Here is a 19,894-nt window from a genome sequence, read left to right as displayed (position 1 = left end):
GATTTCACTAAAAGTCTCCAGGTGAAAATTCCATAAATGTAAAAACTGTGAGACTCCATGGAAATTTAATTAAATGAGTGAAGAGGTGTAGAGTGCTGGGGACAATGTCTGGCACATGGTGAGCTATATAAACACTCTGAAATGAGTAAGAGTTTTGGGAAATATACATTTCAAGATCAAGCAGTCTATATATTCCAGAATCCTTGAAAATGGTTGTTTGACCTTGTATCTGTGCATTCAAGGTCATGGGTGTCTCTGCCTCCAGTCCTAAGGTCCTCTCTCTCAGGTCCTCTTTCTCCTCCATTTCACTCCTTCTTTCTCCTCTCTCTCCCTAAGAATCTATGGGTTTGTATACATGGCTAAAGATCCTTATCTTTTGTTCTCGCCATCATGCCTTACTCTCAAATCCAGTAAAAGCCCTTGATTTCCCTAAATCTTGTGTTGGTGTGGCTTACATGGTGTCTCTCCTATCGCCTTGGCAGCGGTCGAGTTGGCTTCATAATAATAACCATTTAGTGCTTTAGAATCAAGCTGTAATTATAGGAATGCACTGGAAAGCCCACGTAAAGGAAGCTTTCTTCTCCCAACCACATGGGCAGGGGTTCTGGTTGGGTTTTCAGCAGAGATCCTCTCTGGAAATCTCATGGAAAAAGGGTCAGAGTTGTGGAGGGAGGTGAGACCCCGTAGCCTTAACTTCATTGGCCCTCAACGTGCCCACCGCAGCTGTATGCTGCCAGTGAAAAATGCAGAATTCTTCGGCTCAAAGCAAACAATCTTTAATGTCCTTCAGAATCACTGCTCAGAGGAGAGAGGGAAAAGAAACAGGAATGCTTCCGTCTTTTTAAGGCTTCAAGGGGGAAGGGAGGAACATGACTAAGAAAGCAGGAAATTTCCTTCACCCCAGTGTGCACAAGACCCGAGCTGGAAGCAGACCTCCCAGCTTCACTAATTGCCCAAGGATTACGCCAGGTCCTGGCTGCGCTGAGCCACAGCTAGGAGTCTGCCCAAGGCCCTCCCGTTCACCAGCAGAAGGGAGTGACAGACGCTGATCTCCTGAGACGTGATGAAAGATATGAGTCAGAAGAAGTGGGAGGGAAATTGGCTCCAGGTTCAGGGGCCCCATGTGCCAGCAGTGAATGGGGCTGAAAGAAAACGAGGGGGATCCGTAAGGAAAAAAAAAATCGCTGTCTCCAGCTGCCTTCTTTCTAACCCACTCAGATATTTCAGAAATATTTCAGATACAGAATGGTCAAGTCTGAGAACCAAGGAGCCATCTGCAGATATTTACTGAGTGCTTACTCTGTCTTGTGCTGTCTCAATGCCCAGCTGACAAATGGGCCAGGGCAGGTTGGATGGGGTAAGGAAGCAAGGATGATAACCTGGTTTTGATGTGGCCACGCCATATAATGTCCGGGTTGGAAAAGATCTTAGGAGCCATTGATTTGCAAATAAGCAAACCAAGGCTCAGAGAGGGCAAGAGGTTTGTCTAAGACACACAGCTCCCCGGTTGGCTGGCAAGATTGTTTGGTTTGGTCCCCAGGACAATGTATGAGAAGTGCACAGAAGAGCTGGTGCATGAGCCCTGCAGAGAACAACTCCCAAGTGGGGATGCTCACCCAATAGCAGGTCTCCACCACTTTGTCACCTGCAAGCCACATGATGGACACATCGGTGACCATGATGACCATCTCATCTACCTACCTCGTTGTTTGTTTTGTTCCAGGTTAGAGTCCTGGATCTGCCATAAACAAGTCCTCAATCCTAAGAAGATCAAAGAAATCCAAGTGAGATGGAAAGTTTTTCAGTCAAATACCATGAGGCTTGTGAATCTTTGGCTATTTTTCACTGAACGGGAAAGGGACCCGGAGCTGATGTCATCACAGTGCCATCTACCTCACTGCCTTTAAAAAACAAGCAATAGGATAAATCTTCTGTAGTCCATCCAGACAAAGGAATATTATTCAGCGCTAAAAAGAAATGGGCTATCAAGCCATGAAAAGACATGGGGGAAACAAATTTATGTTGCTAAGTGAAAGAAGCCAATCTGAAAAGGCTACATACTGTATGATTCCAACTATGTGACATTCTGGAAAAGGCAAAACTATAGAGACAGTAAAAGGGTCAGGGGTCGTCACGGGCTAAGGGGAAGGGAGGGATGAAGAGGTCGGGCACGGAGGGCTTTTAGGGCCGTGAAACGACTCTGTGTGATACTGTAATGATGGACACGTCATTACACATCTGTCCAAACCCAAAGGACGTACAACACCAAGGTGATCACTAGGGTAAGCTATGGACTTTGGGTAATAATGACGTGTCAATGTAGGTTCATCAATCGCAACAAATGTCTCACTCTGGTGGGGGTATTAGTTGTGGGGGAGGCTGTGCATATCTAGGGGCAGCAGGTATATGGGAAATCTCTGTACTTTCTTCTCAGTTTTAATGTGAACCTAAAACTGCTCTAAAAAAATAAAGGCTTCAAAAAATCCCTATGGTAGCAGGAATCCATTTTGATTCTACCAACATTTAATTGAGTTGCTAATTTCACCAAAAGGATTATTTTTCTCCCTGACATTTACCAGTTTCACTTTTCAAGATTTTCTGTTTTGTTTTCTTTTGTGGGAACACAAAGAAAAATAGCAAGTGGCCCCTGATCCTAGGATTGTATTCTCAAACAGTGGTGCACACATTTGCACAATCTCAATCACCGGGGCTTCTTTTTAAGAATGCACGTTCTTGGGCCCCACGCCTGGTCCACTAATTCAGAACCTCTAAGGGGCAGGGCCAGGGAATCTGCATTTTCACGGCTTCCCCCCCGCAATGATTACACGCGCTAAAGTTTGATTGAACCTGCCTCCTCGGTACCTTCGGTGGGAAAAGCTTCCAGGAAAAAGTACACCAGTAGGGTTGCTGTGCCCTCAAAGGTTACAATCTAGGATTGACGGGAACAGACACATAAAGGGCCAGACAACAGGTTAAGAGCAGAGGACACAGTAATTGCCACTTCCCCCTTCACAGCAACCATCAGACCCGAAAATACGTGTTCTCTGTAGCTTTCCCCTCCATGACAAGAGTGTCAGACTCATACGTGATTGTCTCCCCAGCACTTGGCCCAGAGTAAATGCTCAACAAATTAGTGCCGAACAGATGAATTAGGCTTGTCTTGGAGAAGACACAAGTAAAGACACAAGCAAAGACTTCGCAAACCTTGCCCCAATTATTGACTCATGCCCTCCATCCAAACATGTGGCTTTCCCAGTCGGCCGTCCCCTGACCACTCCAGGCCGTGGAACTGCAGGGTAAAACGAAAGGGAAACTTGGACTCCACTCTTGGCTGCTAAGGAGAAAGTGACCCCAGGGAACTTTTTTACCTTCTGGAAACCAAGAACATTCTGTTTCCAGAAGTCACAGGTCTGGGGAGCCCGGCTTGCCCGGGATGGTGGCGCTAGCAATGCTCAGTTTCCAGGACACCAAAACTAAGCAGCTAAACAGACACCAAGGTCTCAGAGTGGGAAGATGGCGGAGGAGAATGCGTCTGGTGGGGGCTGAGCCCGGGGGGCTGCGAGACTGGCCTCCCCCCCCCCCGCCCATGGATGGCGTAAGGGAAAGGATGCTCAGGGCCTGCAGAGGTCTGCTGCCCGCCAGCAAGTTTCAGGGTACCCTGAATGCCATCCTTTAGGATGCATTGCTTTCATTTTTCACTACTCTTTCAAATTTAAAATGTTCCTGGAGTTGTAAGCCTGCTTCATGCTCGGATATACTGCATTAGTTCCTTGGGGCTGCCGTAGCTACTGACCATAGACTGGGCCGCCTAAACAACACAAATGTCCCATCTCGGGATCTGTTCCTGGCCGTTCTCCTTGGCTTACAGATGGCCGTCTTGTCTCTGTGTCTCTTCACGTCATCCTCCCTCCATGTGGCTCTGTTTTATAAGGACACCAGCTGTATTGGATTAGAGGCCACCCTAACGACCTCATTTTGACTCAGTCACCTCTATAACGTCCCCACCTCCAAACAAGGTCACGTTCTGAGGGACTCAGGAAGGACGTCAACATGTGCATTTGGGGGGACACAATTCAACCCACACCAACCAATCTCCTTTCTTTGGGACAGAAGCAAAACAGAGAGAGGCTTGAGGAGAAAGGGATCCTGAAAGTCAGAGAAGGCCCTAAACGGGGAGATCAGCAGCCCTGGGGGAGGTGGGAGAGGGGCACGTCCTTGCACTTCCGCCCAGGTTGATCTCAGCGCCTGGGGGTCCCTAACGGTCTTCATTTTCTATTGCATTTGGAGACGCCACCATTTCTCCCTGCATATGACCCTCAGGTGACATGGGCAAGCTGGCCCTCTGCACCTACAGAAAGGGACTATGCCGAATTTGGAGGCCTGGTCACTAACTGCGTTTCTCAAAGTGCTGCGTCGCCTTAAGAACCTGCCACGAGACTGAACTCCGGGCAAAGCCCACCACGCGACACTGCATCAGCTCTCGGGCTGCTTGGCAAACATTTCCCAGTTGTGATGAGGGAGCATGTCCCGCCGCCTTTAATACATTTGTAAGTTCTTTCGTCATCAGGCCAACCTGGGATCAAATGCCTGTTCCGCCATTCACCACCTGTATGGCCTTGAGCAAGTTACCTAACCACTCTGTGCCTCAGTTTCCTCATCTTTCAGTGGAGATAATGGTAACTCTCAGTGTTATTGTAATGATTAAGCAAGAGAGCATATGTAGAGCACATGCATGTGGAATCAAGGCTGGGTATTATCTACCGCTGTGCGATGCATAGCTCCTACTGCTTTCCATGTGCACATCGGGTAACGAAGACTCCCCAGCTCAAAAATGCTCACCCACTGAGCTGCGTGTTAGTGGGGGCTGACCTGGAATCAGCCCCATACTGCCTGCCCGTCTCCATGGGAGCCAGGCACCATCTCCATCTCTGTACCTCATACTCTTCCTCTAAACCCCAAGCATTATCCTGGATATACCAGCTCCTTAGGTCACTTTAAAGGAAATCCTCTAATAACGGTTGGGGTGACAGAGTTGGTGGGGGGGAAATCACTCCTCAGAACTCGAGGACCCCCAGTCATCACACCAAGAGTTCTGGGCGATCCTGATGCCACTGCCCCAGATAATTCCCAGCTCCATACATTCAGCAAGCAAAGCCGGATCCTCTGCTCTGGGTCTGTGGTTGCTTTTGAAATCCAGCGCCCAGGCTAAAGAGTTAACATAACCTCATTGCAGAGGGATTTCTCCATAATCTGTACACATGTCCCAGGGATCAGGACTGTGGGAGGTGGTGCTATTCTGTGGCAGTTGCTCAGGCCTTTGGCCCCCAGCCCACTACGCTCCCAAAGCCCTCTTGTTCACATCGATTTCAAATTTAATTAAGAACAAGCGAGCAGAAGCTGAGGCCTCTGCAGGGTGACCCTCCCTACCCCAGCTCGGAGAGGCCCACGGAGATAAGCATCTCACCATGAACAGAAAGTTGGAAGAGTCACCCATCACCTTCACCTATGAAAACAAGCCAGCAATAACTGCCAGCACACGGAGGCACCAAGAGTTTGGGCTCAGCACAGGCCAGAGCTGAGCTCGTGAATGGTGGGGCGAGGGGAGTGACGAAAAGCACCTCCAGAAGTCTCGACAACAGCCACGTTTCCCCATCCCCAGAGGCAACAGAAGGCCCCACCTGCCCCTCCATCACCCCCTCACCCTCTCTGGGCAAAAGGCCTGGCACCAACTCTCCCCCAAACTGGTGTGAGTTAATAACCAATGTCTGAGATGGACTTAAAGAGACAAAACAACAAAGAGAACAGACAGAGAGGAGAGGAAGAAGGCAGAACACCAGGGGGTCCAACGTGTCTCTGCAGTCGGAGCCCCCAGCAGGGCAGAAGCGTGGAGAAGGAATGGAGCCTAGTCTGATCAGCCAGATGATTGACAGGTATTCCCACAAGCGTGGCTCGCTGGCTCCCAACATCAGAATAGCTACAAATTCTGGGCTGCCTCTTCTCGATACAGAGGCCTAGGCTTCCACCCAGACTTAGGAAAAGACTGCTTAAGGGGCCAGGAAATTAGCATTTTAAGACACTCTTACAGGTGATTTTGGCCATATCTTTTAGAAGGTAAGGATAATCTAGGACAGGGATTGGCAAACTACAGCCCACGGGCCAATTCTGGCCCTCTTCCTGTTTTTGTAAATAAAGTTTTATTGGAACACAGCCACACCCACTTGTTTATATATTGTCCACAGCTGTTCTTGCAATACAGCGATGGAGTTGAGTAATTGTGACAGAGATCCTGTGACCCTCAAAACCTGGCCCTTTGTAGAAAAAGTGTGTCCACTCCTGGTCTAGAACAGTGACTTCCAACCTTAGCAGTATGTTAGACTCACCTAGGGAATTTTAAATATTACTGATGTGGGTCCACCCCAAACCAGTTGAGTCAGATTGGGGTTTGGGGTAGGCTTAGGTATAGATAGATGTCTGTGCCCCTAAGGTCTAGATGAAGTTTGGGGAAACCCTGTGCATTACAGAGCTGGCACTGATTCAGAATTTTCTGCTGCCCCCTCTTCTGATGGAAAACAACTTCATCAAACATTTACGGAGGCCCTTCTCGCATGAAGAAGATGCTAGTGCTGCAAGGGGCTTCAGCCATGCCCATCTTCTGGGGTGCACTGTCGATCTTGCAATAAGTGAAACTCGGCAGGTTTCCCCCTCGGATGCCAGCGCCCTCTCCATCCTTCGGGAGACCTCCTTCAGCTTGCTCCAGTGGCTTCCCAGCGCTGGCTGGCCCACGGACTGGTTGCATCAGAATCACTTAGGGAAGCCTATTAGAAACCCAGCCTCCGGATCCCATCCCAGAACCATGAATCAAGCTCTCCCGGGCTGGGGCCTGGGACTCAGTTTTGTTAATGAGCTTCCAGGTGGTCGTTAAGGCATTCCGATTTGGGAACCACTGTTAGAGGTCTTTCTGAGGCTTAGCTGGAGAAAACTCTGTTTCAACCATGTCAAAAGTTTTCTGCTAAAGCCAGCCAGGCCCAAAGGAGTCATTTTTCCTGCTTATGATATGAATTGGAAAGTAGCCGATCCTTAGTCCATTTCTTGGCTCCCAGTAAGGAGAAATCAGAGCAGAATGCCATGATCACTCTTAAAGTTGGTGTGCGTGTGTTGCTGTGTGTGTGAATGCATGTACATGTGCGTTCACGAGTGTGAGAGTGTGTTGGTGAGTGTAGGTGTGTGTGCCCATGATTGGGTGTGTGAATATATGTGAGCTTGCAGGTGTGTGAGTGCATGTGTGTGAGTGTGCATGTAATAGTGTGCGAGTGTGCGTGGGCAATCACTACACAAGAGATGGCACTGTTTGGTGACGAAGCGCTCAGGCAGGCCTGGACCAGGCTGAGGCGAGTGAGACGGCAAAGGTGCTTGTTGTCGGGGTCACCCGCCTGCCGAGTCACATCCCTGCTGCTAGCCTTTGAATCTCCTCTCTTCCTTACCTGCCCTGTGGCCTCAGGGGAGTGCTGTCACTTTTCTAAACCTCAGTTTCCTCACCCAAAAACTTGGGATGAAAACCACACCTACACGATAGAGTTAGGAGAGGGGAAAAATGAAGCGAGACGATGCCTCTAAGCGCACAGCTCAGCGTCCAGCTACTAGCGACACTCATTCGTTTGTCCTTTCACGAAATATTTAGTGAGAACCGGCCCTGGACAGGTTCTGTTGTAGGTACTGGAATAAAGCGTTGAAAAAATTTTAAAAATCCCATCCTCATGGATTCATGTTCTAACGAGGGGAGGGGAACAAAAATAAACAGCCAAGGAAACGTAAAGTTCCTACAGATGGTGACGAAAGCTACAACGAACAGGAAGCAGGGCCAGACATGGCACTACCACGGGGGTACGAAGGGTGGGTATCATTCCAGAAAGGATGCGTGGACGGCAGTGCCTCCCCACGTGGACGGTTTATCTCCATCACTCCAACATTCCCTAACTTCCTGGGACTCATATAAAGTGATTTATGTAACACTTGAGCCTTCTATCAAGGAAGTTATGCAAAGCAAAACAAAAACAAGAAATAAAATAAAAATATCAAAAACCAACAAACAAAAAACCTCACACTCTTGCCGGAGGTCTGTTTTTGCTGGTTTCTCTGCTAAGAGCGAGTATCTATCCACAGGCACGACAAGCAGGTGGGGCCTCCAGAATGTCGCAGGGGTGGCGCCCTGTTTCCAGAGGCCACCAGCTGTCAGCCATAGGGACAGCAGGGACCCCAAGCCGGCCCTCCAGAACCCAAACCCTCATTTTTAGGATGAAACTCTAGATGCCTGAAAGACAGAGAAAGCAAGGTTGTGACAGTTACAGCCAACCCCGCTCCCAGGGGGAGTTTTGTAACGGAGAAAGAAGATTTTGAAATAACCCTCCTTTCCAGCCAGTGAGGCATAAATCTCAGTTTCTGGTCAGAGGCTGAGACTAACTGGCTCTCAGAGTCACTCAGGAGAGAAATCCACCATCTCTTCCCGGCCGCGTCCCATCTCCACCCTGGACCACCGGGGAAACGGCCATGTCCGCGCTCCATCCATCCAGCCTTCAAAGGGCCTTCGAGGGACCAAGAAGGAAATCGCTTTACGCTGAGACTGTGCTTTCTCAGTCGTCATTCAGGTTGTTTCACACAAACTACAACCTTCATGCAAGTTTATTCCTACACTCCAATTCCGCTCGTCCCCTTACCAACACACACACTCACACTCACACTCACACTCACGCTAGTGTTAGCAGTAAGGATCCAATTAGACAATGTCGGTGAGAGTCTTTTAAGAACTGCCAGATACATGCAAAGTGGGACTATTGTCATTATTCCCCATCAAATCAATGGGACTCTCTCCCCCAAGCCCCAAAGACACACACGCCCCAAGGCACTGAGCTTGATGAGAACATTCCGAGGGCCATTTGCATTTACTGCCGGAGTTGCCAGGGAAAGACAGGGAAAGACGGCCAGCGGTGATATGAGATTCTGCCCTACAAGAGGCACCCTAATCTTGTGTCTTGTATTCAAGACATTCCAGATTCTTCTGTCGATGGCCACCACACCCCCCTCAGAGCTCATAGGGCAAGAGGAGACAGACTAGGGAGAGAAGTTACTCCCACTTGGATGTTAACCCTGAAGCAGAAGAGACCACTCAACATATATTTATTGAGCACTCACTCTGTCCCCCAATGATACTAGCGACCAAAAATGCAAAAAAAGAAGCTATTTTCCCTTCTTCCTAGGAATGCAGAGTCTACAAAGATAACAGATGAACAGAAGCATTTAAAAATGACAATAACATCCAACCTCCTTTCTCTGACCCTTAAGATCTTACGTGATCTGATCTCTACCTACTTTTCTGAGCACATACCATACTACTTTGCCTCATTTACTCTACTCCAACCATACCGGCCTTCTTACTCTTCTTGAACATGCTAAGAATGCTCCTGCTTTAGGAACTTCGCATTTCTGTTCCCTCTGTCTAGAATGTTCTTCCTGCAGACGTGCCAATGGCTCGCTCCCACACTTCATTCAGTCTGCTCTCCTGTGACTCTCCAGGGAGGCTCCCCTGGCGATTCTCCCCGAGGCAGCCCTGAGGTTTCTCTGTCTTCTGACGCTGGTTTGCTTTTCCTCCATAGCACATATCACTGTCTGCCATGAATGGTACAAATTTATGTATTGTCTGTCTCCCTCACTAGAAGTAAACCTCAGGAGGGCACCAACTTTCTTTCTTTTGTTCCCTGCTAAATGCTTAATGCCCATGATGTAATAAGTACACAACAGATATTTATTGAATGAGTGAATAAATAAATGCTATAATAAAATCATCAGAGTGCAACATAATCTATGCAGACCATTCCCACGCTGTTACAGGAAGACCCCACTGGAAGCATCCTCCTTTCTGGAAAGTTCCCTCTAGGCACAGTTCTAAGGATTAAATCTTATTTCCCTGAGGGCATTTATTGTAAGAGTTGGAGGTGCGTTTCTCTGGAAAAAGAAGTTTACACTAATATACGATGAAACCTAGAAAACTGTTCCAAATCATACTAAGACACAAAACGGTAATTTTCTAAAATATTGGCTGCAGAGTTTCAGAAAACTCATACGTGTATGCCCATGCAATAAGGCAAAACAAAGTCAAGATGGCATGGACAAAGTGGGAACAAGAACCAGAATCTCTGTTGCTAGTCCCTCTCACTCCCCAAAAGTAGTCACTAAGACAGATTATAGGACTTCCAGCCACCTAGAGACAGTTCCAAATGCACATACCAAAACTTATCAAGAAAAGCTGGAAAGCATAAATGAAAATCAAGGAGAGCACGTTTCTCTGTTGGCACCAAAGTTTCAAAGCTTAGAGAAAGTATCATCACCAGCCTTTGATACAGAGCACTCCTGACTGGGCCCTCCCCAGCAGTCTACTGCAGCGGCACAAGTATCTTTTTTGGATTGCTCAGAGCTGGGTTCCAGACATTTGAGAGCAGTGTCTGGCTCTTAAAAACTTTGCTGTGAAAATGATTTAAGGAGCTCAATCTGATCAGAGGAGAGAAGAAAATAAGAAAGAGGGATGGTTCCGAATGCAGCAGGAAATGAGGAAAGAAGAAAGGTTTATGATAGAAAAGTCTGGAAAAAATGGAATAAGTAAGAGCATATTTACTGCATCTGGTGGGGAAAAAGGACACCATAAAGCCAGGGTGGGGCTCATGCAGGTGAGACTCACGAGTCCCTGTGTGTCTGCTTGCTCTGAGCTCACTGCAGTCCACACGCTGCCACGGGGAACCCTCCGCAGGCTGGTGGAACGGTCGTCAGGCCCAGCATCAGAGGATCTAACTCTCACCCGGCTTTGCCCCAACAGCCGCAGGACACCGGTCAAGAGAGGGCGAGCAGCAATAATAATAACAGCTCACCCTTTGGAGGACTCGCTACAGGTCAGCAAGAGCTGAGCATCTCATAGTCAAAATCCCAGTTAATCGGCCAATGGTTTATGAGACCATTATCCCTGCCTTTCAGGAATGTTGCAGAATTTCTCTAAGGTTGCACAGCTCTGGGATTCAAACCCAGGGTTGTTTGACCCTCAAGACCAAGAGCCTCTCTACCCACTTTCTCCTCGTCTACACAAGGGCCCTAACTGTTCCTGTCCTACACACCTCACAGGGCCACTGGGAGGGACAAATGACACATTCTGTGTGAAAGCGCCTCACAAAGGGAAAGCATGTTCTCATCACCCCTTTATTCAAATCCGCATGGCGGGCCTCCCTGGGCCGGCCTCCGCTCCCTGCTATGGAATCACAGTAGTGAGCAGACGGACAAAGGCGGTGACCTCTGGGCATGTGGCTAGCAGGAGACACAGACAACACAGAGAGAGAAAAAAATACGTTCGGCGGTGCCAAGAGGTATGAGGAGAAGCAGACCAGGGTAAGGCAAGGGATGGCTAGCTGGTGAGATACAATCTCACGCAGAATCGATGGGGAAGACCTCTCTTGGGAGAGAACATTCGAAAGGACCCCTAAATGAAGAGAGAGGCCAACCAGGGGGCTTTCTGGGCGCGGGGAACCGTACTGCAAACGGCTGAGGCAGATAAACAGGCAGGGAAGAGCAGGCAGGCTGAAGGTGAAGGAGTAAGGAGAAATGGAATGAGGTCAGGAAGCCACGAGGGACAAGACCCCCGACCAGGGAAAACCTTGGGACTGTCCTCCTGCTAGACAGGAAGTAGCGGGGGAACAGATGGGCGGAGTGACACGGCAAAGGAAGAGCTCGGGCTGATGGCGAGAGCAGCATCACTGCTCCATCGCTCCGGGCAGCTCCCGGCATCCGTGAGTCCAGCACAAACAGTTCACACCGACCGCACCACGGCCCTCCTCAGGCCTTCAACTTCTCTGTTTATTCGCTTTTCATCTGCAGAGTAACTGCTGAGCACAGAGGCCAGGGAACAGGGAAGTTTGTTGACGTGCCACCACCTCGCACCAGGTTATTCCCCCTGCCCTGCTGATTTGCATGAGATAACAGCAGGAAGTAATTCCACACAACAGAACAGCAGAAACCAAGAGATGTCAGAGCCAGGGCATCCCAAAGCAGGAAGTGATAAGGGTTAGAGGTAAGACAGTAAAGCAAAAAGAGAGCCGGGATTAATCAGGGCACAGGTGTGACTTAACCAAATGTGGTCCTCCACGTTCCTGCCGAGGAACACTCAATGCAAAACTATTTGCATGCTGCCGCTGCATCTGGTCTCTGCGAACACTGCAAGGGGGCTCGTCATCCAAAGGCAAAAAGTATGTGCTGGATCAGCTTCTTGCCGCAAGCACGAGCTCCCTGGTGTGAGGTCCGAGGGTGGCAGTAAATGGGCCGGCACAGTGCCGGCTGCTCGGCTCGAGGTTACTCGCCTGGGAGGGCTCTCACCTTCCAGGAGAGGAGTAGGCACTGTTGCTTCACTCGGGCCGTGTGCTTGGCCGTGGAGGGGCCAGATTCTAGGCTATGAAGTGCTCTCCTCACCACTGGACCTTCAGAGTGTGTCCCAGAAAGGTTGGCAGAGGAATCGACTTGGCTAAGAAGGATAGTGATGTCTGACAGCCGGTTCCCATTCACCCTCAGAAGGAACCAACCCTGCTGACACCTTGATTTCCCATTTCCAGCCTGCAGAGCTGTGAGACGGTAAATTTCTGTTCTTTAAGCCACCCAGGGTGTGGTTGGTTACGGCAGCCCCGGGAAATGAACACGATCACCAATAACAGGGTGCGCTCCACGCCGGGTCTTCGCCAATGGTTGAGCTTCCCCGGGCGCTCCTGATGCCCTGTGGAGGATGCTCATGGAAGTGGAGGTGTGAACAACTGCCACGTGGCTTTGAAAGGCGCTGGGCTCTCTCAGCTCACGGCTCTGCCTTGAGGGCTGTGAACACGCCCTCCGCTGGGATTCTCACTGCTCACCCAAAGACTTCACATGAATTATCTCATTTCATCCTCGTGAAAATAATGGGTGCTGTGGTTTCCTGCATTTTATAGGTGAGGAGACAGAGACATTAATTCGTATATGGTATTCCTGATGGATGGCTGTGGAATCTGGTGGATCTTGGCCAAAGAGGAGTCCTCTTGAGAAGGATCTGCTAATCGAGAGGGGAGGGCTGTGGATCTGGGAGTTCTCCTGATCCAAGGAAACACGTCCCAGAGGAGAAAGAGGGAAGGCCAGCCGGGTTCCAAGCTCGGGTCTGTCCCCCACAGCCTTCTGGTCTTGGGCTCCTGGATTTCAGGGCCTTCTCCATGAGAGGGGTGTTGGCAGGAGTGTCCATGCCATAGGGTGTTCAGCATGCCCCTGAACTCCCCCACTCACTGCAAGCAGTGTCTCACCCGTGCTGTCCCCTGGGCACGTGACCTCCAAAATCACTCGACACATTCCCAAAACCCCTTAGGGAGTGGTGCCATACCCAGTTGAGAACCACTGGTCAGCCCCAGGGTCTCTCACTGATTCCAGTGACAGAGTGTCTTTATTGCCATTGTCCTCCTCTTGCCAATTTCAAGGTCCCTTCGCAGATGCCCTGGCCTCACCTTTGACCTCTCCCTCTCCATCAGTTCTCTGATGCTACCTGCTACTGGTCCAGTCCTTAATTCCTCCACCTGCCCTTTCCTCTCCTTCTCACTGCCGCTGCCCAAGGTGACGTGCCCTTCATCTTTCACCGGGAGATCTCAGCAGCTTTTAGAGAAAGCTCGAGACCATAGTCTTCCCATCTTCCTCCTTCCATCCGTCCACCTCCTCCTGTCAAGACAACATTCCCGGACACCACGCTCGCGCCCCACACACCATGATCGAGAACTGACTTAAGTTCCCTTGATCACCTTTCCCTTTCCCACATCAGCAGCCCTGCTTCCAACTTCTCCGCTGCAGATGGCTCCTCTCCCACCGCATTCTGTCTCATTGGATGTTACCACGTCCTCATGCACACCTCCTCCCCACTCCTCCAGTCCTGGAGCAAACTCAGCTTTCCTGGAAGACTTGTTTAACTTCTCCAGCCTGCACTGGCTTTTCCCTTCACGAATTCTACTGCAGTTATGCTCATTTCCATACCGCAGAACACTTATTAATTGTTTAAATCCAGTATTGCCTTCTCCCCCACCCCCGGCATCAGTAGATGAACAAAGATTTTATTTCCATGGTACTAAGCCCACACGCCCCTCCCAAAGATACCTGGCTTATTCCCTCCCCCCTTCAGATTTTTGCTAAAGTGTCACCTTCCTGGTGCACCCTCTCTGACCACTATATTTAAAATTGCGCCCCCCCAACCGCTCCCCGGAACCCCCACCTCCTTCACCTGCTGGGAATATGGCAGCTAAACAGACTGCTGGCTTACTGCTTTCATGGAGCTTACATGAGCTGACGTATTTACTTGGACGTGAAAATGTATTATATTCATTTCATTACTTATTTCACGCACAGACAGTTCAACATCGAGTCTGTTCTCTGTATTTTATTACAACTTCGTATAACTCTCCTTGATCTTGACTTAATCTCAAGGACAAAATCTCCTCTGGTCTTTTTGAATGAACTTTTCATTTTAAAATAGTTTTCAATTTACAGGAAAGTTGCGAAGTTGGTACAGCAAGTTCCCACATACTGCACGCCCCATTAGGTAAATATCCAGGACGCGGTGGCTGGATGGTTTGGTAAGATGGTGTCTAGCTTGGTAAGACTTTTCCTGTTTATTTGTTATTGTTTTGTTTTGTTTTTAGCAATGGTCAGTGCTGAGACATCTGTGGGTAAATATTTGATAAATAGCTTTTAATGCACTGAGGATCTAAGAGTCAGCTGCCCATAGACACAGTCCCTGCGAGAGCAGCCTTTCATTGAGGATGAAGGAAGGGAAGTCCCTGGCATATCTCCCTTCGTCGCCGGAAAGAGCAGTCAGGAGGCCTCAATGCTGAACTTGACCATGGGGTTATATGCCATGCCTTCTTCTGCACCTACATTCCTTTCAACTCAGCCATGCCTTGTGGTTTCTGAGATAATACACGTTAGAGGAACAAAAATTACTATTAACTGCCAAGCCATCACTTAATGTTTAATTGTGTAGCCCAGCTGAAAACCACATTTTCTCCATTTCATTATTTACTTGCCTTCTCGCTCTTAGGCAGCCATTTTCACAAATTCAAGCAATCTTGCTGCCACACCCAGAGTGGGGAGAAACGCATTTTTCTCGACAAAAAAAAAAAAAAAAATACTGTTAAAGAGCCTGAATTCATTTAGAAGATATCAAACTTCTCCAGCAGGATCTGGCTCCCCTCCATCCACGGGAGGACAAAGCATCCTGTCCCTCTTCTTTGCCAGTGTGTGATGGGACCAAAGCGGACTTAGGATGTGTCTGTATTCTCCTGCTGACCTCTTTAGCCCAGATTTAGCCTGGAGCAGTGGCCTTGGGACTAGAGCAGGCATTCAAATCACCTAGAGGGTTTGTTAAAACTCAGGCCGATAATACCCATTGCCCTGGTGTCTTATTCAATAGGTCTGGGGCGGCACCCAAGAATTTGCATTTCTAACAAGTTCCCAGGTGATAAGATGCTGTTGGTCCTGGTCACTCTTGGAGAACCAACTCCTTAGAGGACTATCTTTCATTCATCCAAACCTGCGCCATCTCTCGGACTCGCCTTCACTGCTCAGATGGGAGACAAAGCCGAACCGAAGAGCTTGGGAAGGTTGAGCTGAGGGCTGAGGAAGGAGAGCCAAGGTGCCTCGACACTTTGACACTGGGCACACATCACCTGCCACTCCGGCAATGGCTCACCACTATGGAAATACAGGCTTTTGGAGATGAAACAGAGCATAGTGGTCAAAACTCCTTCATTGTAAAAGGAAGGAGGTGAGCCCAGTGGGTGGAAGCAACTCTCACACAGCAGACCAGGGCAGAGTCATGGTGACCTGTACCCGCTGGCTCTTCCCACAGTAGCAGAGCTATCCGTCCTTGTTCAGGGCAGCCAGGTGCCTCCTGCGCTCAGAGGCGAGGGGAGCAGAATCGAGCCCATTACTGGAATGACAATATTTGAATTGTCATCTCAAAGAGAAAGAAAGAATAGCTTCTCCCTCCATCCACCCTCTGTAGACACACACACACACCCGGGATTCACGAGGACCAGTGCTCCAGAGACAGAGAGTGCGAAATGAGCAAGTGAGGAGGGTGAAAGACCCTTGTTTTCACAGCAACACTTGTCAGAGCAATAATTCGTGTTTGACAACCCAGGATAAAGAACATCAAGCACCTAAAAGACGAGACTGCTGACGTTCCCAGGGGGCCGGAAAGCCAGAGTTGATGCCTTCAGTTCTCCCCCCAAATGAAAGAACTCCAGCCATCTAGTCCTTCTTATTTCCCTGGAAACTGCTCATCGGAGTAATTCACTGTCTTTGTTTAAGATGAGCAAGTTCCCAAAAGGGTGTTTTAGAACCCGGATCTCTGAGCACCCTGCAAGGAGAGGTGTGAGACAGCAAAGGAAGGAGTCAGGGGAGACGAGGTTTTGTCTGCTTTTCTTTAGGTTTTAAACATTATTAGATGATTTCCTTGAATTTCTAATAAGCAGGTGGAAGTTTAAATTACAAGATCTCTAACAGAGTCAGAATCCAAATGGCGCAGGAGCCGGCAGACAACAATTGCCTTGGCCGGATGGGTTTCAGGTTTGTTCTTTGCAAAGACAAAGCTCCCATTGAGTGGTGGAGAGGAGGGAGCGCCCGTGGAGGGTTTTAATTACCCTGATCATCATCCCCACGGCAGGGAAGGACGTGGAAGAAAGAAAGCATAGCCCGACCTGGCCAGCATGCGGCTGAGGATGACAGTCTGGAATGAAAACACACACCTGATATTTGTGGCTCCTCTGGAGCAGGATGGGGACATAAGACAAAGATGAGGAAAGCAGGAAGCAAGCCCAGCTATGCAAGCTCATGTATTCTGCAAAAATAAAAATGCACAAACATCAGAGCCTAGAATGGGTTCACGGTAGCAAACAACTACGCCGTGATTTGTGCTGGAGAGAAGTCTTGCTGAGGGATAATGGGAGATTCGGTTCACACTCCCTTCATCTTGTTTATTAAGAATTTGCAAAAGCTTTAAGCCAGAAAAGTTCAGTATAGCAGAGTGGTTATCAAACCAGAATTCCACAGTGAGGATTTCGATCCTACTTGAGATAATGAATAATAAATGATTTGCATCTAAGCTTCATGTTTCTCATAGGGCTTTTGTGAGCATTTAAATGCAAACATATGTAAACATTAGCAGTGTTCCTAGCATTTATAAGCACCCAACAATTTGTAGCTATTTTTCTCCAGCTTCCTTGCACCTTGAGAACAGAGGCTCTGAGCAGCGCCACAATCTTCACTAGACCTTGACCGCTCTTAGGAACGTCCTCCATTGAAGGACCTTCAGCCGATTGCTTTCTTGCTGAAGCCTCAACATTTCCAGTTTCTTCTCGAGAACAGCTGGTCCCAATCTACTAAATAACCCCTTTGCACACTTGAAGACCATTATTAAGATTCCCTTTGGCCATAAACATATGAAGAAGTGTTTAACATATGAAAAAAATGTTTAACCTCACCGGTAATCAAAGAAATCCAAATCAAAACAAGAAAATGCAATTTTTGCCTATCAATTTGGTAACTTTTTTTAATGATAGTACTCCATGCTGGTGAGGGTAGGGTAAGGTGGCAATTTCGTACATTGCTGGTGGGAGCATAAATTGGTACAATCTTTCTGGAAAGCAATTTGGCAATATGTTATCAAGACCCTGAAAATTGTCCTTACCCTTTAACCCAGTAATTCCACTTCTGGGAATCTATCTCAAGGAAATAATCAGACTCAGACCAAGATTTCTGCACCATGGGATTTGTTATAGTGCGCAATATTTTGATTTATGAATACCTAAAAGCTAACTAGAGGTTCAGTGATGTTATGACATATTAAAAAGTTATTAAAAGTCATGTTAACAAGGAATATTCAAGGACATGAAAAGCGGTCACTATAAAACGTAAAATGCATGTACACACAATAGGATACACAACTAAACACAGTAGGATTTTAATTACATAATAACATATACTTACATTTTTATATGTGTGTAGAAAAAGACCACATGCAAACAGCAAAATATTAACAGTTCTTGTTAAAGGATGACGGACTTATGGGTGCATTTTGATTTTGCTCTATATAATTTTAATCAAAAAAATGTTAAAAAGTTGACATGGTCTTATATATGTTTCTAAGTAGCTCAGTGTGGTCCCTGGCCTGCCATAGCATGTTGTCCAGAATCTAAACAATGGACTGTCAGGGATCGCAGAATTTTTCTGGAAAGGGCCAGACAGTAAATACATTAGGCTTTGCAGGCCCCATACCGTCTCTGTTGCACCTACTCAACTCTGCTGTTGTATGGCAAAAGCAGCCATAGACAGTACGTCAACAAGTGGGCATCGCTTTGTTCTAATAAAACTTTATTTATAAAATTAGGTCAAGTCTGTTTTAGCCCATGGTGTTAGTTTGCTGACCCCTGGCCCAGATGATTTGAATTTCTTCCAGCCCCCAAAAGTCTACAGTTTCAAACAAATATACTTGAGGAGACTTCTAGAAGGGTAGGCTGAGGTAAAGTCCTTCCCCATCCTTCTCGTGAGTCAATCAGCCTGAGGCTTCTCTTCCCAAGCGGTCAGCTAGGGGCTTTTTGATGGGCCTTGTCTGTGCACCGCAGCACAGGTGTTCCCTCTTGCCCATCGTTGGCACCCCCTTCCACATAGGTTGTCCTGCACCACCCAATTTAGCCCTTAATGCAGATGGTGGGGTGGGGAGTAAGGAAAGCCAGAAATCTTAGTGATGACAGGAGAGGGGCTGCGGGCTTGGCACAGTTGATGGCTAGTTTGAGATTTCTACTCTCTACCTTCCATGTGACCGTAGAGGCTTCCAGATTCCTAGGTCTGTTCTATTTTCCTTCTGGCCACTGTGTTCCAGAGAGAGGAAGGAGAGAGATGGAAAATTGACCGTACGTTTGCTGCATCCCAGAAAATGTTCAAAGGGGTGCAAAAAGAGGAAGAAAGGGTTTTTGGTGGGTCAGTTTTATAGAGAGATAAACTGAACCCTCAGCGAGGGCACGTAATATACTTATAGGTACACTTAGGTAGGATATGAAGCTTAGAAATTTCCCTTCTTGGAATTGGAATCCTTTACCACTCTCCTTGGTATATACATAAGTCCTCACTACGTACTGGTAGTCTTTCTCTCCACTCCCACCTCTCTTTCCCTGTCCCCACTCCTGTTGTATGTTTCCAATGGGGACACCCCATCTAAACCATTTTAGACATTAGAGCCTCATCCAGGAGGCAGAAACAGCATCTCAGAGCAGCCTGCATATCAGACCTACTGATGTGACAGGAGATTAGAAGATGAAAGTGACATTCCAGGAGCCTTTACTTCCTTGTCACTTTTCCCTACAACCAAATCAAAGGAAAGGTTGAGAACCACCAAGTGAAAATGTCTCACGTGGAAAGAAAAACCAGTGATCCAGGGCTTCTCCCGAAGTCCTCTTCTGGCTCTTGGGTTTGATCCCCCTGATGTAGTTTGATCTTCTGTGGGACTTTCTCTTGACTCTGAATCCACATAGTGAGTCCAAAAGACAGGAACAGAGGTGGACCAACTTCCCACAGAGACTGCACCATCCTGGTAGTTAAACAGTGATGAGGGAAGGAAGAGAGGAGAACAAAGAGATTTTGCATTAAAAAATTTAAAGCTCAGATGGTTTATTTTGCTCATGAATCTCTCACACCACCACCAAGACAGAAAATATTTATACCTAACCCTCACCTCCACCTCCACTCTCCATTAACTGCCTGTCTGTAACTTGTTTTCCTGTTCAAGACTGCCCTTAATGCGTATCTTACTCTGATT

The 19,894-nt window shown here is 48.0% G+C and overlaps 1 long non-coding RNA gene across 1 annotated transcript in view; it reads right to left on the bottom strand.

The window, feature by feature from the left end:
* LOC139073849 (uncharacterized) overlaps window positions 1–19,666 on the bottom strand; it is a 61,653-nt gene extending 41,987 nt beyond the window's left edge. The window contains exon 1 of the long non-coding RNA XR_011522931.1: window positions 19,490–19,666. This is a non-coding gene — a long non-coding RNA (uncharacterized lncRNA). The remainder of the gene's footprint in view (window positions 1–19,489) is intronic.
* Window positions 19,667–19,894: the final 228 nt, after the last annotated feature.

The sequence above is a fragment of the Equus przewalskii genome, chromosome 10, assembly GCF_037783145.1.
Source record: "Equus przewalskii isolate Varuska chromosome 10, EquPr2, whole genome shotgun sequence".
NCBI classification, from domain to species: domain Eukaryota; kingdom Metazoa; phylum Chordata; class Mammalia; order Perissodactyla; family Equidae; genus Equus; species Equus przewalskii.
Note: the sequence above shows the minus strand (reverse complement) of the source record. Positions and strands in the feature narration are given on the sequence as shown.